Below are 19,723 nucleotides of genomic sequence, written 5' to 3' on the forward strand. Positions count from 1 at the left end.
AATTAGTAGTGTTAACACTTGGGTTGCTTTTCGAGAAGCGTTTATTCAAAGTCTAAGCTCGACTTACCTCAAATTTGCAAGGTCACGGTGGTTCGTAGAGTTGAAACTCGTTTTTCTCGCTATTAATTTTATTATCAAAATAAGGTTTGAGTCGAGTACTATTTACCTTAAAAGTGCCGAATTCAGAATGAGTTACCTCGACTGTACCGTGTGGGAAGACATTTAGTACCGTAAAAGGAGTTGCTCTGTTTGCATTAAGCTCTGAAGTGGCAATTCGAGGATCCGTTTTATCTAGTAGCACCTGGTCCCTAACCTTAAATTGGTTTGTTCCATCCACATACTCAGCATGGCGTCACTTTGGTTATGTATCGTGTATTCTCAGTTTCTCCTTGATATGTGTCCGTCATTTGTCTAGTTCATCGATTTGTAACATTCTTTCTTCATGAGTCGTTCTATTTTTATCGCATGGACTAGAACGTGGCTCCATCACGTTTTTTTAGGGGTTTCCTGTAAAGAAGTTTGAGCCACAATGTTACTCATATTAATAGAACTCGTATAATCATCTCGATCATTAGATGTCTTAACAGAATCACGAGCTTGGAGTGTAGTCGTGTCATCACCTACACGAAATATTAATTCACCTGTACCAACATCAATAATAGTTCTAGCAGTTGCTAAAAAGGGCCGACCTAGAATCAAAGGTACGTCACTATCCTCATCCATGTCTAAAACAACAAAATCAACTAAGAATATGAATTTATCAATTTTGACAAGAACATCTTCAATTATACCACTAGGAAATCTAATGGTTCTATCTGCTAATTGAATACTCATCCTAGTTTGTTTGGGTTTCCTAAGACCTAATTGCTTAAACATTTTATAAGGCATGACATTAATACTAGCGCCTAAATCAACCAAAGCATTATTAACATTTAAACTACCAATTAAACAATGAATAGTAAAACTCCCTAGATCTTTCAATTTGTTGGGTAGTTTATTTTGCAAAATGGTTGAGCACACTACATTTAGCTCCACATGCGACGAACCATCTCACTTCTGTTTGTTTGCTAATGCTTCTTTAAAAATTTAACAGAATTGAACATCTGTGAAAAAGCTTCAATAAATGATAAGTTAATATGTAATTTTTTTAGAAGTTTAAGAAATTTACCAAATTGTTTGTTTGTGTGGTCTTTCTTCGTCGTATTAGGATATGGCACTCGAGGTTTATAATCGTTACTAACCAATTTTTGTTCATTCTGGCGTACCTCGACCTTATCGTTACTTACCACAACTTCTCGCCTTGGTTCTGATTCAGATTCAACTAACCCTTCTTCCTCACGAACAGTAATTGCATGAAGCTACTTTCTTGGGTTAGTTTCGGTGTTGCTAGGCAATGTACCTTGTGGTCGTTTTGAAATCAACTTCGCAAGTTGACCGATTTGGTTATCGAGTCCTTGAATCGATGCTTGTTGATTCTTAAGTGTTGTTTCAGTGTTTTAGAAGCGAGTTTCAGACACCAAGATAAACTTCGTCAACATCCCCTCAAGGTTTGACTTTTTCTTTTGTTGGTAAGGTTGTTGTTGGAAGCCTGGAGGGGGTTCTACTCTCTGATTTCCTTGACCACCCCAAGAGAAATTGAGATGGTTCCTTCAACCTGCATTATAGGTGTTACTGTAAGAATTATTTTGAAGCTTAGAATTATTACCCATATAGTTGATTTATTCATTTTTTTTGAGCTAGGACCGTAGGGTAAATATTCAGGATTGTTCATTCCTCCTCCATTCGTATTGCACTATATCATCGGATGTACCTACGTAGAAACACATAAACCATCAATTTTCTTATTTAATTGTTCTACCTGATTTGATAACATGGTGATTGCATCTAGATTGAAAACACCGGTTGCTCTATTAGGCTTCGTCCTCATGACTTGCCACTGATAATTATTCAGTGCCATTTCCTTTATAAATTCATAAGCCGCTTCAAGTGTTTTATTATTCAAAGTACCAACGGCTGCTGCATCGATCAACTACCTAGTTGAGGGGTTCAAACCATTGTACGAAGTTTGAACCTGTAGGCATAGAGGTAACCCGTGGTGAGAGAGCACCTTCTTAATAAATCCTTATACCTCTCCCATACATCATATAGAGTCTCTAAGTCAATCTGCATAAAGGAAGAGATATGATTCCTCAGCTTAGCTATCTTCGTCAGTGGGAAGTACTTTAGTAGTAATTTCTCGGTCATTTGATCCCATGTAGTGATAGAACCTTGTGGTAAAGAATTCAACCATTGTTTAGCTTTATTCCTTAACGAGAAGGGAAACAATCGTTGGCGAATGGCATTGTCAGAAACGCCATTTATCTTGAAAGTATCACAGACTTCCAGAAAATTAGCCAAATGAGTATTTGGATCTTTGTCCTGCAAATCATCAAACTGAACAAATTGTTGTATCATTTGAATAGTGTTCAGCTTCAGTTCAAAATTGTTCGCAGTAATGGTGGGTCTCACAATACTCGGTTCAGCCCAGTTAGAGTGGGCTTGGCATAATCGTACCTAGTATGAGGGCAGAATTTGGATTTGCTGGATTTGCAGCAACCACAGGGGGTAGCTGATTATTTTGATTACCAGTCATCTCCTCAGTAATAATAATGTCCTCTTGCTCTTCCACTATACTATGTCGGCTCTGCCTTGCTTCTCTACGGTTTCTGTGAGTTGTACTTTCAATTTCACTATCAAATACTAAAGGTCCCGACGGGTTTCTTCTAGTCATAAACTAAAAGAACCTGTCAGAATCAAATAAAAGAAAAATTAGAAAACAAAAATTAAACTAAAAACAAAAATAAAATGCAATAAAAATAAATGACTAAATTAAAAAAATCGAGTGTTATTAATATTTTAGTCCCCGACAACGGTGCCAAAAACTTGATGGTCACTAAACTAACTATAATTACGAAAAAGGCAAGCGCACCTATCGAACAATAATATAGCTATGGTGAGTAGAGAATATCGTATCCACGAGAACTAAAAGTACTAGTAATTACTATTTTTCTATTATTTAGCCGATAAATTGGGATGATTATTTTTTAATTTAAATTTACTAATCTAAATTAACTAAGAACGCAACAGAAAATGAAATAGGAAATAATCGAAGAATACTAAAGAGAAAGACAATACCCAGGAAAGAATCCACCTAGACTTCACTTATTATTCTGAATCTGAATTAAACGATTTATTCACTTGTGTCTTGATCCGTATAAAGCCCTAAATTATGTTAATACCTCTTTCGAGAGTAAGAACAACTAACTCTAGGTTGATTAATTGAAATCTCTTTCTAATTAAAACCCCTAGTGTCGCATTAACTCGATCTATGGATTCCCCTATTAGATTTGACTCTAATCTGGTAGATTTATGTCGTCTTATTTTTAGGATTGCATGCAACTCCACTCAATTATGCTAGATCTACTCTTAAGCAGAGACTTTTGCGCCACTAAAATAAGCACATTAAAGAATTAATATCCCAAAAATATTAAAACATGAAATAAGCATACATAATTGAGATCAAGAATCAAGTATTTATCATGTAAATTAGAAATCAAATATTAAGATTCATCATAGGTTTCATCTTCGAACTACTGAGATTCTTCGATTTGATGAGTCCGAGACCTAACCTTGCGTTTTACCTGAAAAGAGGAAATTAAAGGAGTGACCTGTAACACCCCCTACCCTTATTCGTCGCTGGAATAGGGTACGAGGCATTACCGAATTAATTTTCAGTTATTACGAGTTAGTTACTATTTATTTACCGAAACATGTCATGACGTCCTTTAGATGGGTCTCCAAAGCCCAAAACATACTCCGGGACCAAACCGGGATTAAATCGAAACCATAGGGAATTTTTTGAAAAATCCCCAAAATTTTTTATGAACTCAATATAATCCATTTATAAATATCCAACCTTCCCTGCAATTTTAAAACAGAGACCAATCCAAACCAACCAATCCATTTCAATCAATTTGATACCAAATCATACTTCTAATATAATTGTACCATTTAGCATATTCATCACTCTTTACTTTAATACATATTCATTAAACATTTTTTGGCATTTATATAATCATCAAACCATATACATGCCATATAAATCAAAAAGGAAATTTACAAAAGCTACCAGAGATAATTTGGATAGTGTGTTCCTCAGTGTTGATCCGATCCTCTGTATATTTTCACATCAATCTACAAGAGACTTTGAATACACTCAAGTAAGCTTATAGAAACTTAGTAAGTTCATAGGCATAAAACATAAATCTTACCAAACATTCATACATTTATTCATTATACACCACTACTAAGTTCACCTGTCAACCACAATCATTAGTGAGTCCCCTTGTATAAACTCACTATCACTTATCCATTTACTGTAATTCTTTTGAGTCCATTTGTCACTTACCATCCTTAATCAAATTAGGAAACGGTTAAAATTGAGTACTTCACCTCCACTTTGCCATAGTATAACTATGGTCTTGCATATGATCACTTATCACTTTCCGAAGCCATAACCCTGCCACGGTCTTATACGGATCACATTTATCACTTGTCACTGATTAGATAAGTGTAGCTAAAGCTACCACTTATCACTTGTCACTTTTCATTTGTCACTGATCAGATAAGTGTAGCTAAAGCTACCACTTATCACTTGTCACTTGTCACTGATCAAATAAGTGTAGCCACTTGTCACTGATCAGATAAGTGTAGCTAAAGTTACCACTTATCACTTGTCACTTGTCACTGATCAGATAAGTGTAGCTAAAGCTACCACTTATCACTTGTCATTGATTAGAAGTACTCAAATCCGACGTTCCGCTCAATTTGATCATTTATTCAGTTTTCGCATTGTTATTTTATTCTCAATCCATCAACAAATATATATCATCATACACTATATAATTCATGAAATTAACATTTAATCATTAAATTTCAGCCATATGAACTTACCTGGGTTGATTTGCAGAATTTGTGAAAGTTCAGGGACTAATCAGCTACTTTTTATTTTCCTCGATTTGCTTCGGGTTCTCGATCTATCATTGTAAAATCATTCACTTATCAGTATTGACTTCACCTTCACTCTATTTCACATCCTTAATGTTTATAACCAGCTTATAAGTAACATTATCTATAATTTCACTATTTACTTATGTATATTCAATGTTGTCCATCTGTGCCATAGTCACTAAATTATTTTTATCTTAAGCTACAGAAATCCAAATTAGGATTTGCTAATTTTTCCTAAAACTGGACTCACATATCTTTTTACTATAAAATTTTCAAAATTTTTGGTTTAGCCAATAAGTACAGTTTATTCTTTAAAGTCACTTTTGCTCTGCTGTCTGACAGTTCCGATCCTTCTTCACTAAAAATTAATTATCTCCTCGTACAGGATTTAGATGATGTTTTTGTTTGTTTATCTTGAAAATAGACTTATTCAGGATTTTAATTATATAAATTTAAGCCCCTAATTATTTTTATTCAATTTTTTATGATTTTCCAATATCAAAATAGGGGAACCTGAAATTATTCTGATCTTGTCTCACAAAATTTATTATATCTCATGATTTACAATTTCATTGCTTACACCGTTTCTTCTATGAGAAACTAGACTCAATAAGCTTTAATTTCATATTTTATTTATCCTCTAATTCGATTCTAAAAATTTTTGGTGATTTTTCAAAGTTAGACTACTATTGCTGTCCAAAACTGTTTTAGTGCAAAATGTTGATTTCCATTTTTGCCCCAAATTTATAGTTCATACAATTCAGTCCTTGCTCAATTAACCCCTCAATTAAGCTAATTTTTTCTCAATTAGTAATTTACCTAGACATTGTAAGTTATTTCACAACTATTGAAATTTATAATTTTCACATAAAACCCTAACTTCAAACTCTTTTACTATTAGGTCCCAAACATTCACTCTCTATTCAATTCTTTCAATAAAATCAGCATATAAATAATTTAAAGTTCTAATTCCATGCTAAAACATCATATACTTCCAGCACATATTCATAGCAACTTTCAACTTCTTTCATAGAATCAAAAACTAATGAATTCAACAAGTGGACCTAGTTGTAAAAGTCACAAAAACACAAAAATTTCAAGAAATAATCAAGAATTGAACTTACTTGCAGTAAAAATATGAAAAACCAACTTAGGAAAACCCTTATATGGCATTTTTTCTGATGAGAATGCAGAAAAATAAAGAGAAATCTAGATAATTCCACTCCAATCCTAGCTTTATTAAGTAAATTTTGTAATTTTCCAATTTTGCCCTTAATTCTCCTTATTTTCTTGCTGATTTCATGTCTTTGCCGTTTAGCCCAAATAGACCTTAGGTCTATTTACCCTTTAAGCCCTCTTTCTTTTATCATTTAAGCTATTTAACCATTTCCCAAAATTTTGCATTTGTTACAATTTAGTCCTTTTTGTTCAATTAACTATCGGAACTTTAAAATTTCTTGACCAAACTTTAATACTAACTTTTTAACACTCCATAAATATTCATAAAAATATTTATGGCCCAGTTTAAAATCTCTGAGGTCTCGATACCTCGTTTTCGATTCTAATTATTTTAATATTTATTTCTAGTACACTATTCACTATTTTAAAAATTTTCCTAACTTTACATTTAACTTATACTCACTCACTTGTCGGATTTAGTGATCTCGAATCACCGTTTCGACACCACTGAAAATTCAGGCCATTACATGAGCTATGAAAGCTCAATGTGATTTTAAAACAAACGTAAATAAGCAGTGTTAAACGAATGACCAAACACACGAAAATCTTAGCAGTTCAATATATCTATACACATTGTATAAGAAAATTAGTACACTAATATTATTATCATAAGTGGATAAAACCTAAGACCTCTAAAAAGTGCACTAGCTACTTAACCATTATGTCTAGGTCATTTATTAGTTACTTATTTCAATTAACCCTAAATATTTTGGGTCGTTAAAGTTTAATGCATACAAGTATTTTGTTGGAACATTGATACTTAACTAATGGAATGCCTAGATCATCTCTATTGCCTGATAAAATAATCTTGTCAGTATCGGTAGAAATGATCTTTCCTTCATGATCAGCTATAGCGGGAACTCCCGAATCTAGAGCCAATTGGCATTCCAACCCAGTTCCAACAATGCACTTCTTGAAATGAGAAAGCGAACCTACTTGGCGTTGCATATTAGAACTCCTTAAAGCCCGATTCGCATCATTATGCTCGATAAAAGGAATGAGGGAAGCTCCAATAGAAAAATATTGAAAAGGAAAAATACTATTCACTACTTTCTCTCTTACTAATAAATTCTTCCCCAATTTATAAAGGAAAAATATACATTGATTGGGGAAAAGATTCGAATCTCCCCTTTCGACCATACCATTATTGAACCAAGTGTTTGGAGTGAAAATTAGATAATAATTTAATGTATTTCAAATAATAAATCAACACGTGATAAGTTACATAAATTCTTTTGAGATCATCATTTTTTGTCAGAATTAGATAGGATTATAATTTTCGTAAAATTTTATTATAGTACCTAAATAAAAATACTAGAAAAATGTAAATCGCAAAAAATTAGAATGAGTTTTTCCTTCACCTCTTCGTTATCGTCATCATCATAAACATCTTTCTCACCATCACTTTGTTGCATGCAAACAAAAATTTGAGAAGAATTTTTCATTAATCAAAGAAAATTAAGGGAATAGAATTGTAAATCCAATTTTTTTTTCTAATCTATGGAGAAAGGTGAGAGATTTACCTGCCCATTGTGAAAATTTAACACCAAATCATGTACAAATTGCGTCAGACCTAAAGTCACAGATTAGAAACATAAAATTACAAACTACCCTTGTTAAAAACATGAATTAAGAAGGAATTTTAGATGATTTTACTCATAAATTTAAACCTACTTCTTGGTGGTAGGCTTGACAATGTTAGGGATTTAGTAATGGAGACAACTGAAGGTTTGATAGTAGCCTCATTACTCACTTTTTCTTTCATCATTTTAACATCAACTAACAAAGAGAAAATGATAAAGAAATGAGAGAAGAGAAGAAATAAGTTTGAACGGGAGAAGAATTAAGTTTATTTGAGTGAGAAGAGAGAATATATAAAGGTGCATACTTGCATTGAGTAATGCCAGATATAAATATATATTGTTAAGGATAACATTTTTATTTAAAAAATCAACACCCCAAAACAAGGTTACAACATTGAAAAACACAAAAACCCCGAATAAAAAACATACATAAAAGAATAACAACAAAAAAAAAAAGCAACTACGCCAACTTTTACACTAATCAACTCAATTCTACAACTTAAAAGGCAGACCAAAGGAAGCAAAGAAAAAAGAAAAGAAAAGAAAAGATATGCCATAAAACTCAAAAACCAAGCAAAGAAGCAAAGGAAAATCTAGGGGGCTAGTAGGGCCCTTTAAAAAGTTCTAAAATTTTAAATTAGTAAAGGTAAAATTACACTTTGGCCCCCTAAAATTATAAAAAATTGATTTAATCCTTTAAAAATATAAAGATATAAACTATAAAAAAAATTAAAATTTCATTCATCCCCTAAAAAATTGTTCTGGCTTCGCCCCTACAAAGAAGCATTCAAATTTTTAAGACTTGTTAAGATTTCAATAATTACATTAAATCCCTAATTATTTTGTAATCATATTAAATCTCACATAAAAGAAAATTTCTATCAAACTTTTATTTAAATATTTTCGATCTATAATTTTCTAGACACATTGAATAACAAAAACTTAATAAGAGAGCACATCTATCATTGATGAGAACAAAACACATTAAAGTACATATTGTGTTTTAAAGGAAGAACATTTTTTTGAAAAATTAAGAAGTTATTTCAGTATTACATGCATATATTTCATTTTATACATTATGCTCTTTGTTGATCTACATACCCGTCAAGGCTAATAAGATTTTAAGAAAAAAATTTTAAGAAAAAATGAATATTGTTAAAATTGATGTTGTCAAAATCTCGATTTTTAAAGTTTTCAAAGCTTTTACTAATGTTTTATCGTCCACTCTCTCTTTTTTCAGTTTTACTTTTAAAAGTTATGTTCCAACGTTTTATTTTTCAAAAATATGATTTTAAATTTAGTTTACATAGATATGGTATGTCATTTAATAGCAATCGATATTGTTGTCAATGCAGGAGGATGTGAGTTTGGACACACTAAAACACATTTATCCTCTTATTTAAATGTTGTGGAGGGGATACAGGTGGTTTTAGGGATGATAGTTTCGAGATATCTCATGCAATTAATTCTTATCTTCTTTTCATTAAAACAAATGAGGCTAATTGATTTTGTAATTAAAAATTATAATTTTTAAGAATTAAGTTAAATCATTAATTATTTTATAATCATATTAAATCTCATATAAAACAAAATTTCTCTCAAACTTTTATTTAAATATTTTTTATCTATAATTTTCTAAGAATGTTCAATAAGAGATCACATCTATAATTTACATATTGTTTTTTAAAGGAATTGCATTTTCTTTTTAGAAAATTAAGAAGTTATTTAATTAGTGTATGCATATATTGCATTTTATATTCAACATCAAAGTTGTAAAATAGAAACAATGTTCTGTTTTTTTGTTGATTTGCATACCCATCAAGGCTCAAGCACCGATGAATAGCTTCCGTCTGAAATATAATTATTAAGTTTCTTTCGTCAATATGTATTTCTTCAAAAAAGGAAAAAGAAGAAGAAGAAGAAGAAGAAGATAAAAACAAAATAGATATATGTATACCGTTGTCTCTTCAGCATGACTTGTATTCTTTGGTGTATTCGTAAATTAGATGTCTTCGCTAATCTTGAATTAATATTTGCAACCAATTAAGTTGTTCATACCGTTAGTATTAAACCGTGGCAAATTATTCACTACTTTCTCCCCTTTTAATACATTCTTCCCTAATTTATAAAGGGTCTATATATACATATATAAATATAAATTGATTGGGAAATGATTCGGATCTACCCTTTTAATCATACAATTACGGAACTGAATGTTTGGACTAAAAAGTAGATAATAAATTAATATATTTTAAATAATAAATAGAAACGTGCATAAATTCTGAAATCATATTTTTGGTCGGAATTGGATAGGATAATAATTTTTTATAAAATGAAATTATACTGTCTAAAGAAAATATTAGAAAATGTAAAGGAAAGAAAATTAGAATGATTTTTTTCACCTCTTCATTATCGTCATCATCGTAAATATCTTCCTCCTCATTATTTCATTGCATGCAAACAAAATTTTAAGAAGATCTTTTCATTATTCAAAGAAAATTAAGGTAATAGAAAAAAATTTTCTGCCAAGCTTTTATCTTATTTGGTCGGGAAAGAATCCATCTCCACTTCAAAATTCACTAAATTGAGGTATCCATTCAAAACTTAAAATACCATCACCAATGGAAAAAAAAAAAGGTGTTGGAATAGAACTTTGAAAGAACAGTTTCAAGAGGAATTGTAAGTTACCATTGCGCTTAAGTCTTTACAAAAAAAGTCACTTCATTTTGAACTTTTTAAGTAAAGGATGAAATCTCAAATTTTGTCAAAATACAGGGACTAACGGTATATTTTACCTTAAAATTTTAACGTCGAAACTAAGGTCTTACCAGAGCGAATGTTTTTCAACTTGGAACAACGAAACCACACTCAAAATTAATCTTTTGGTCAGTTACACTACACCAAACTAATGTCAGGTTTCACACTTTGAAACAAAGATTCCTTGTTTTGTTTTAGGGTGTGCCTTTTTTAGGGACTAATAAATAGTATTAGCCCACTTGCCTTAGTTTTGAACCAATTTAAGGATAAGATCAAACTAGACTGTGGACCTCCAGATGTTTTATATTAACTTTTCAGATAATTTTATCAACATCCCTAAATTATGACTCTTATTCTAAATTGGTCCTCAAATTTCAAGTCATTCTAATTACATCTTCAAACTACCAACGTTATTTTAGTTAGGTCTTTCCGTTACTAAAATCGTTAATTTAATTGTGAAACGATACATAAGATCTTATATGACATAATCTACAATGAAATTTTTAAGAAAAAATGAAATATTATTAAAATAGATGTTGTCAAAATATTGATTTTGAGGTTTTAAAGTTTTTACTTGATGCTTTATCGTTCACTCTTTCTTTCCGATTTACTTTATTTTAAATTTTGCTTTTAAAAGTTATGTTGCAACATCTTTCTTTTTTTCTTTTTTCTAAAAGAGTCCTTTTAAATTAAGCTACATAAGATTTGACGTGTCATTTAATGGGTTTAACAACAAAAGGACTGATTGACATAACTTAGATAGTTTAGGGATGTAATTAGAATATTTTTGAAGTTTGAGAACCTATTTAAAATGAGAATCATAGTTTTGGATGTCTAATGCAATTAATTCTTAACTTTATTTTTAATATACAATAATTACATTAAGTGTCACTTATTTTGTAATCAAATCATATTAAATCTCAAATAAAAGAAAATTTCTCTCAAACTTTTATTTAAATATGTTTGATTTTTAAGATCAATCTTATATTTTAGATCTATAATTTTCTAGACATATTGAACGTAAAAACTTAGTAAGAGAGTACATCTATCATTGATGGGAACAAAACACAATAAGTACATTTTTTGGAAAAATAAGAAATTATTTTATTATTACATATATTGCATTTTATATTAAACACCAAAGTTGTAAAAAAAAAATGTTATGCTCTTTGTTGATCTTCATACCTATCAAGGCCTAAGCACCAACAAATGGCTTCCATCAGAAATCCATAATAACCAAGTTTCCTTTATCAACAATAGTGGTATGTATTACTTCAAAAAAAAAATACATATATGTACATTGTTGTCTCTTCAACATTGCCTGTATTCTTTGGTGCGTTTCTTGAAGATGTCTCAAAAAATCTTGAATTAATATCTGCAACCAATTAAGTCGTTCATACTAGAGGTGATCATGGGTCGGGTCAGGCCCAAACAAAAATGTAGGCTCGTTTTTTAGGCCCAGGCCCAGCTCGGCTCAAAATATGGGCCTAAAAATTTGTCCAAACCTGGCCCAAAAGAAAATTGTTAAGCCCGAGCCCGACTCGACCCATAATAAATATATATTTAATATATATACAATATATATACTTGATTAAAAATAAATATATATTTAATATATAATTTGGGTCGGGCCGGGATGGGCCCGGGCCAAAAAGTTTTACCCGAGGCCCAGCCCGTTTTCTAAACGGGCCTTATTTTTTTCCCAAACCCATATCTCGGGCCTATATTTTTACCCGAACCGTCCCATTTTTCGGGCAGACTATCGGACCGGGCCGGGTAGCTCAACTCATGATCACCTCTAGTTCATACGACTAATATTAAACCATGACAATTATTCGCTCATTTCTCTCTTATTAATAAATTCTTCCCCAATTTTTAAAGGGTTTATATATACATATATAACTATACATTGGTTGGGTAAAAGATTCGAATCTATCCTTTTGATCATACCGTTATCGAACCTAACGTTTGGAGTGAAAAATAGATAATAATTTAATGTATTTAAATAACAAATGGAAACATGATAAGTTCATAAATTCTTTTCAAGATTATTATTTGTTGTCAACTCGTTAGATAGGATAATAATTTTGTAAAGTTTTATTATAGTACCAAAATAAAAATACTAGAAAATGTAAAGGGAAAAAAATAGAATGACTTTATTGTTCACCTCTTCATTATTGTCATCATCATAAATATATTCCTCCTCATCAGGTTATTGCATGCAAACGAAATTTTGAGAAGAATTTTTCATTAATCAAAGAAATTTAAGGGAATAGAAATGTAAATCCAATTTTTTTCTAATCTATGGAGAAAGATGAGAGATTTACCTGCCTCATTGTGATTCATTAGCACCGAATCGTGTAGAAATTGTGTCGGACCTAAAGTCACATATTAGAAACATAAAATTACAAACTACCTTTGTTATAAACAAGAATTAAGAAGGAATTTTGGATAATTTTACTCATAAATTTAAACCTATTTCTTGGTGGTAGGCTTGGCAATGTTGGAGATTGAGTAATGGAGATAACTAAAGGTCTGGTAGAAGCCTCATTACTCATTTTTTCTTTTCCTTTCATCATCTTAGCATCAACTAACAAAGAGAAAAAGATGAAGAAATGAGAGAAGAGAAGAAATAAGGTTGAATGGGAGAAGAATTAAGTTTATTTGAGTGAGAAGAGAGAATATATAGAAGTTTATACTGGCACTGAGTAATGCCAGATGTCAATATATATATATATATATATATATATTGCTAAGGTTATAACTTTTATTTAAAAGATCAACACCTTTGATCATATTGTTATCAAATCTACCCTTTCAATCATACCGTTTCATCATCTTAACATCAACTAACAAAGAGAAAAGATGAAGATATGAGAGAAGAGAAGAAATAAGTTTGAATGGGAGAAAATTAATTTTATCTGAGTGAGAGGAGATAATATATATAGGTTCATACTTGATATTGAGTAATGGCGATGTTAATATATATTGCTAAGGTTATAATTTTTATTTAAAAGATCAACACCCCTGAAATAAGATTACAATATTAAAAAACACAGAAACTCAGACTAAAAACACACCTAAAGGAAAACAATAAAAAGGTAACTACGTCAACTTTTACATTCATCATTTTAATTTTACAACTTAAAGGCAAACCAGAGGAAGAACAACAAAAAAATGAAAAAGATATGCCATAAAGCTCAAAAAAAAAAGCAAAGAAGACCATTTTTAAGACTTGTTGATATGCAATAATTACATTAAGTCTCAAATTATTTTGTAATCACATGAAATCTCAAATAAAAGAAAATTTATCCCAAACTTTAATTTAAATATTTTTATCTATAATTTTCTAGACAAATTAAACATTTGAAAGAGAAGAAATAAATAAGTTTGAATGAGAGAAAAATCAAATTTCTTTGTGTGAGAAGAGAGAGAATATATGCATGCTCACATTGAGTAATGTCACATATCAAATATATATATTGCTAAAGCTAAAATTTTAATTGATAAAATATCGACACCCCAAAACAAGATTACAATATTAAGAAACCATAAAAAAAACCATTAAAAAACAACAAAATGAATAAGATTCACCTAAAGAGAAAACAACAAAAAGGCAATTACAACAACTCTTAAACTCGTTAGCTCAATTCTAAAACTTAAAAGGCAGACTAAAAGAAGAACACACACACAAAAAGAATAAGATATGCCATAAAGGCGAAAGCACCAAACAAAGAAGCATTGTTATATTTAAGGCTTGTTAATATTCAATAATTACATTAAGTTCCTAATTATTTTGTAATCATATTAAATCTCAAGCAAAATAAAATTTCTCTCAGACTTTTTATGTAAATATTTTTTTATCTATAATTTTTTACACATATTGAACATTAAAAACATAAGAGAGATTTACCTTCTCTATTGTAATTCATTAGCACGAAATCGTCTAGAAACAATGTCAAACCTAAAGACACGATTTAGAAACATACAACTAAAAACTATCTTTTATATAAACATGAATTAAGAGGGGATTTCAAATGATTTTACTAATGAACGGAAACCTATTTCTTGGTGGTAGGCTTGGGGCTATTGGAGATTGAATAATGGAGACAATTACTAAAGGTTTGGTAGCAACCTCATTACTCAAATTTTCTTCTTCATTTATCAACTTAACATCAACTAATAAAGATAGGAAGAAGAACAAATGAGAGAAGAGAACAAATAAGTTTGAATGAGAGTAGAATTAAGTTTGCTTGAGTGAGAAGAGAGAGAATAAATAAAGGTTACACTGGCATTGAATAATGCCTGACGTAAAAAAATGTATTTATTTTGTTAAGGTTGAAATTTTTATTGATAAAATTCCAACATCCCAAAACAAGGTTACAATATTAAGAAACCTTGAATAAAAAACACACACCCAAAACAACAACAAGAAGAAAACTACACCAGCTCTTACACTCATCAACTTAATTCTGCAACTTAAAAGCATACTAAATGCAACTCAGTTTATAGAGAAAGACACCTCCTGATGCAATTAATGCCCAAAATATAGGTGATGCTGGCAAAGTAATCAAATTTAAAACTCTTAATAAAAATATCATCCAGCGTTTGAACAACTCGCTCCTAAGATTTATTCACTAAAAATCTGTTGGAACAAAGAGACAATAACAGGCTGTTTTGTATCTTGCTTGAATAGCAAGCCTCGAGCCTTGTTGAAGAAACAAACTCAGAAGCAAAACAGAAAATGAAACTAGCAGGAGAATAACAGAAAAGAGAGAAGAAGGAATGAATGAAAAATGAGCTGATATTTTTTCATTAACTCAAAACAAGGCATTAAGCCATTACATATTTCAGTCAACAAGTAAAACAAACAAGTAATCACCTAATCAACTACCTAACTCCACTAATTTGCATTGAAACTTACAAGATTAGCTTGTACAACTTGCATTGTCGACTTTTCACCAATCAATATCAAAACATTTACCTACTTAGTTCAACATGAACTAGATTACAAAACAATCAAAATGGAACTAAAACAAAGAAGTGGATTGGCGACTTCAAACTTCAGATTCTTTGCACACAATGGCACCATCGCTTGTCGCTATTTCTTCGAGCATGACCACCTTTGCATGTCGTGCATGGCCACCTTTGCATGGGAACTAAACTTAACACTCCTCCTTAGTTTCCATGCTAGTAACACCTAATTTCCTTTTGAATTTAACAAATTTAGACACATTGAGTGCCTTTGTGAAGATATCGCAATTTGCACTTCAATCGCAATGAATCACGATTTCATGAGCTTGTTCCATCTCCTTATAACATGCAACTTAATATTGAAGTGCTTGGTTCTACCATGAAAATGGGATTTTTGCAATTGCAACAATGCAGATTTGTTGTCGCAATAAATCTCTGTTGCCTCTTTTGGTTATGGTTTAAATCACCAAGATTTTTCTAAGCCATATGGCTTGATTCACGCAGATGCAAGAAGAACATATTCAACCTTCGCATTTGATTGTGCCACCGACTTTGTTTCTTAGAACTCCAAAGAAACATGCCCGAGCCAAGACTAAATGCATATCCGGATGTGCTCCTCATGTCATCACTCGATCCAAATTTCATCACTATCAACATAGCCTATCGCCTTCATGTTTTCAAATTTTTTGAACAATACACCATGATCAATGGTGCCTTTGATGTATCTTAGCACTCTTTAGTCGCTTGAAAGTGCTGATCATTGCAGCAATTCATGTATCTCGATAGCACACTAACAAAGAAACATGATATCGGGTCTTGTTGCGATCAAATACAACAGACTACCAATGAGACTCTTGTACATAGTCTCACAAATTGGTTCACCACTCCCTTGCCTCGAAAGCTTCACTCCAATGACCATTGGTGTGCTTGTTGGCTTGCGTTCTTCATAGAGAACTTATCCAGATCTTCATAGTAAAAGAACTCGACTAAGAAAGATTCCCTTTTGCTTGCTTCACTTCCATTCCAAGGAAGTAGTTCATTCCGCCTAAATCGACATTTCAAACATTTCCATCATTTTTCTTTTGAAATCTACGAGCATTCTTCTATCTCCTCCAGCTTACAAAGAAATCATCAACATAGAGTGACAGGATAAGTCGAGTTTCACTTGGTTCTTCTTCACATACGATGTTGGTTCACCGGACTTCTCTCAAATTCCAAACCGAAAGGTGTAAGAGTCAATTCGAGCATACCAGCTCGAGGAGCCTGTTCGCACCATATAAAGCCTTTTTCATCAGACACCATGTGTTCTTTGCCGCTGATCACAAATCCTTGAGGCTGCTCGATGTAGATCTCTTCTTCCAGGAAACCATTGAGAAATGCAGACTTAACATCAAGCTGATGAATGGTCCACTGATGTTGAGCAGCCAAGGCAACTATCATTCTAACTGTGTCAAGCCTGGCTACTGGTGCAAATGTTTCCAGGTAGTCCAGACCATACCTTTGGCTAAATCCTTTGACAACAAGCCTGGCTTTTAGCTTGTTCAGACTGCCATCTGCATTCTGTTTTACTCGATAGACCCATTTTACTCCAATGGTCTTCTTTCCAGCAGGTTTATCAACTAGCTCCCATGTCTGGTTCTTCTCAATCATGTTGATTTCATTGACCATAGCTAGTTTCCAGCCTTCATCTGCCTCAGCCTCTTCAAAACTGCTAGGTTCTGCTATTGCAACCTGTGCCCTTTCATAAATATCATCTAGGGGCCTTGTGCCTCTCACAGGCACATCATCAACATCCATTTCAGGTCCTAGCTGCTCAAGTTCAGCTTGATTAGGCACTAGGTCTTCTGAAACTGCTTCTGGCTCATTTTTCTCCCAATTCCAGCAGGCTTTTTCATCAAAGATGACATCTCTGCTCACCTGGACTTTGTTTGTCAAGGGATCCAGAACCCTGTAGCCCTTCTTGACTGAGCTGTAGCCTACTAGAACACCTGGTTGAGCCCTTTTAGAGAGCTTGTCTCTCTTTGCTGCTGGTATTTGTGCATAACACAGGCAACCAAACACCTTCAGATGTGCCAAAGAAGGCTTGAAACTGAACCAAGCCTCGAAAGGTGTCTCGGATGCAAGAGCTTTGGTAGGAAGCCTGCTCAAGGTAAAGCAGCGATGTTTATCGCCTCACCCCACATGGTTTTGGGCGCTTTTTTCAAACAGAGACATCCGCCATATCCATCGAGCTTCTATTCTTTCTTTCACTACCCCATTCTGCTTGAGGTGTGTAGACATTTGTAAGTCGATGTTTGATACCAAGATCATTGCAAATGGCTTGAAACCGAGTGAAGTGTACTCGATGCCATTGTCCGTCTTATCGATTTCACTTGCAACATGTTTCTTTCTCTGTAGCTTTTAAACTTCACAAACACTTGAGCTACCTCGGACTTGTGTTTTAAGAAGAAAATCCAAGCAAAACCTTGTAAGATCATCAATGAAGAGGATGAAATACTGCTTTTGCTTTGAGTGATTCATCCTCATCGCCACATACATCGAGTGCACCACCGCATCTTTCAAGAGCTCTCCAAGTCAATTTGTAGGAAATGGCGGTCTTGCTGTTTCCCCATCCGCAAACTTCACATACATCATCATGCTCCATCGAAATGGTGAAGTTCTCTGCCAAACCCTCTTTGGCCATACGAGCCATTGATCCGAAGTTGGCATGTCCAAGCCTTTGATGCCAAAGCTTGGAGTCATCAATGAGGTCAGGTATGCTGAGTTTGAGTCATTTGCCCAGTGAACCTCAAAGCATTTATCACCATTGTGATCGTCATAAGGCTTGATCCACTTGGATCAAGAATGTGGCATTGTTTGTCCTTGAACACAATGAATAACCTTTCTCGGCGGTTGAGCTATCTTTGAGAAGGTTTCATCAATCTCGCACCAACAAAGACATTTGGAATGATCTTGTTGCTGTGGGAGTACATATCAAGACTTCTCCTCTTCCTTCATCCTTATAAATGACCATTTCCAACCTTGACCTTGGTTTTATAACTTCGTCCAAGGTTTTAAACAAGGAGGCATCTGGTGACATGTGGTTAGTGCAACCACCGCCCAAAGAACCAAATTTTTGAGCATTTCTTCCGAATACATTAAGCGAGAAACAAAGAAAGACTGTTCTTCTTGGTCACTACAGATCCTCACCTACTCGAGCTTCAACCTTTGATGCTGAAATTGATTACGCCTTGGCTTACTCTGCTTTTTGAGCACCCTTTCAACATGGCCCTTCTTCTTGCAAGTTGGCATCTCGCATCCGCCTAAACCAAGATCTCGTCTTCGGATGACTCGGCCTCTTGCAATGTCTGCAGGGCTGGTCATTACTCCTTGCGATGTCGTCTTAGGCTGTTTTTCCAAGGCCTTTTGCCTCTTGCGACTTTGAAGCTCGAGGCTTCTCCGCCTTGGCATTGAATGCACCTTCCGGTGATCTTCACTCTGCTAGCTCTCCTTTGTTCTGAGCATAGAAAGTGTTGATTAGCTCACCAAAGAGATGGTAGCAAGGTCTCTTGAGTCCTCTAAGGAGGATATCTTGGCCTCATATCTCTCGTGCAAAGTGGAGAGGACCTTTTCCACAATTCTTGCCTCATCAAAGTGCTCACCAAGGAGCCTTATACTGTTAACCATCGCTATGATTCTGCTCGCATCTTTTCACTGCTTTCTTCTTCCTTCATCTTTAGATTCTCAAATCCTTCTCAAATTTAATAGCTGCTGTTGCCTTGTTCTCTCAAAGCCTTGAAACTCCTCCTTAAGCTTATCCCAGCCTGCTTTGGAGTCTCACAGCCATAATTCGTGAAGATGACATCCGATACACGCTTCGGATGCGGACATGGCTTTATGCCTTTTGGTCCTCTCATCAAGATGTTTGCCTTATCTCGAGCTCTTGGGATTAGCCTCGGTGGTCTGGCTCAAGATCTGTGTTAACAACTTCCCACGATCAAAGGCCCGCAGGTAAGTCTTCATCTTGACCACCATATGTGGAAGCCATCTCCATTGAAGACCGGTGGGGCAGCGGTGAAAAACTTGAGGAAGACATTCACTTTCTTAGTTTAATACAACAGTCCACTAAGAATGAAGCTCTA

General features: G+C 33.3%; 1 non-coding gene across 1 annotated transcript; it reads left to right on the forward strand.

Moving 5' to 3' along the window:
- Positions 1-2,087: 2,087 nt before the first annotated feature.
- On the forward strand, positions 2,088-2,196 carry LOC128041469 (small nucleolar RNA R71). The gene has a single exon (XR_008196490.1). It is a non-coding gene; the product is annotated as a small nucleolar RNA R71 (small nucleolar RNA).
- Positions 2,197-19,723: the final 17,527 nt, after the last annotated feature.

This window comes from Gossypium raimondii, chromosome 5, assembly GCF_025698545.1.
Source record: "Gossypium raimondii isolate GPD5lz chromosome 5, ASM2569854v1, whole genome shotgun sequence".
NCBI lineage: Eukaryota > Viridiplantae > Streptophyta > Magnoliopsida > Malvales > Malvaceae > Gossypium > Gossypium raimondii.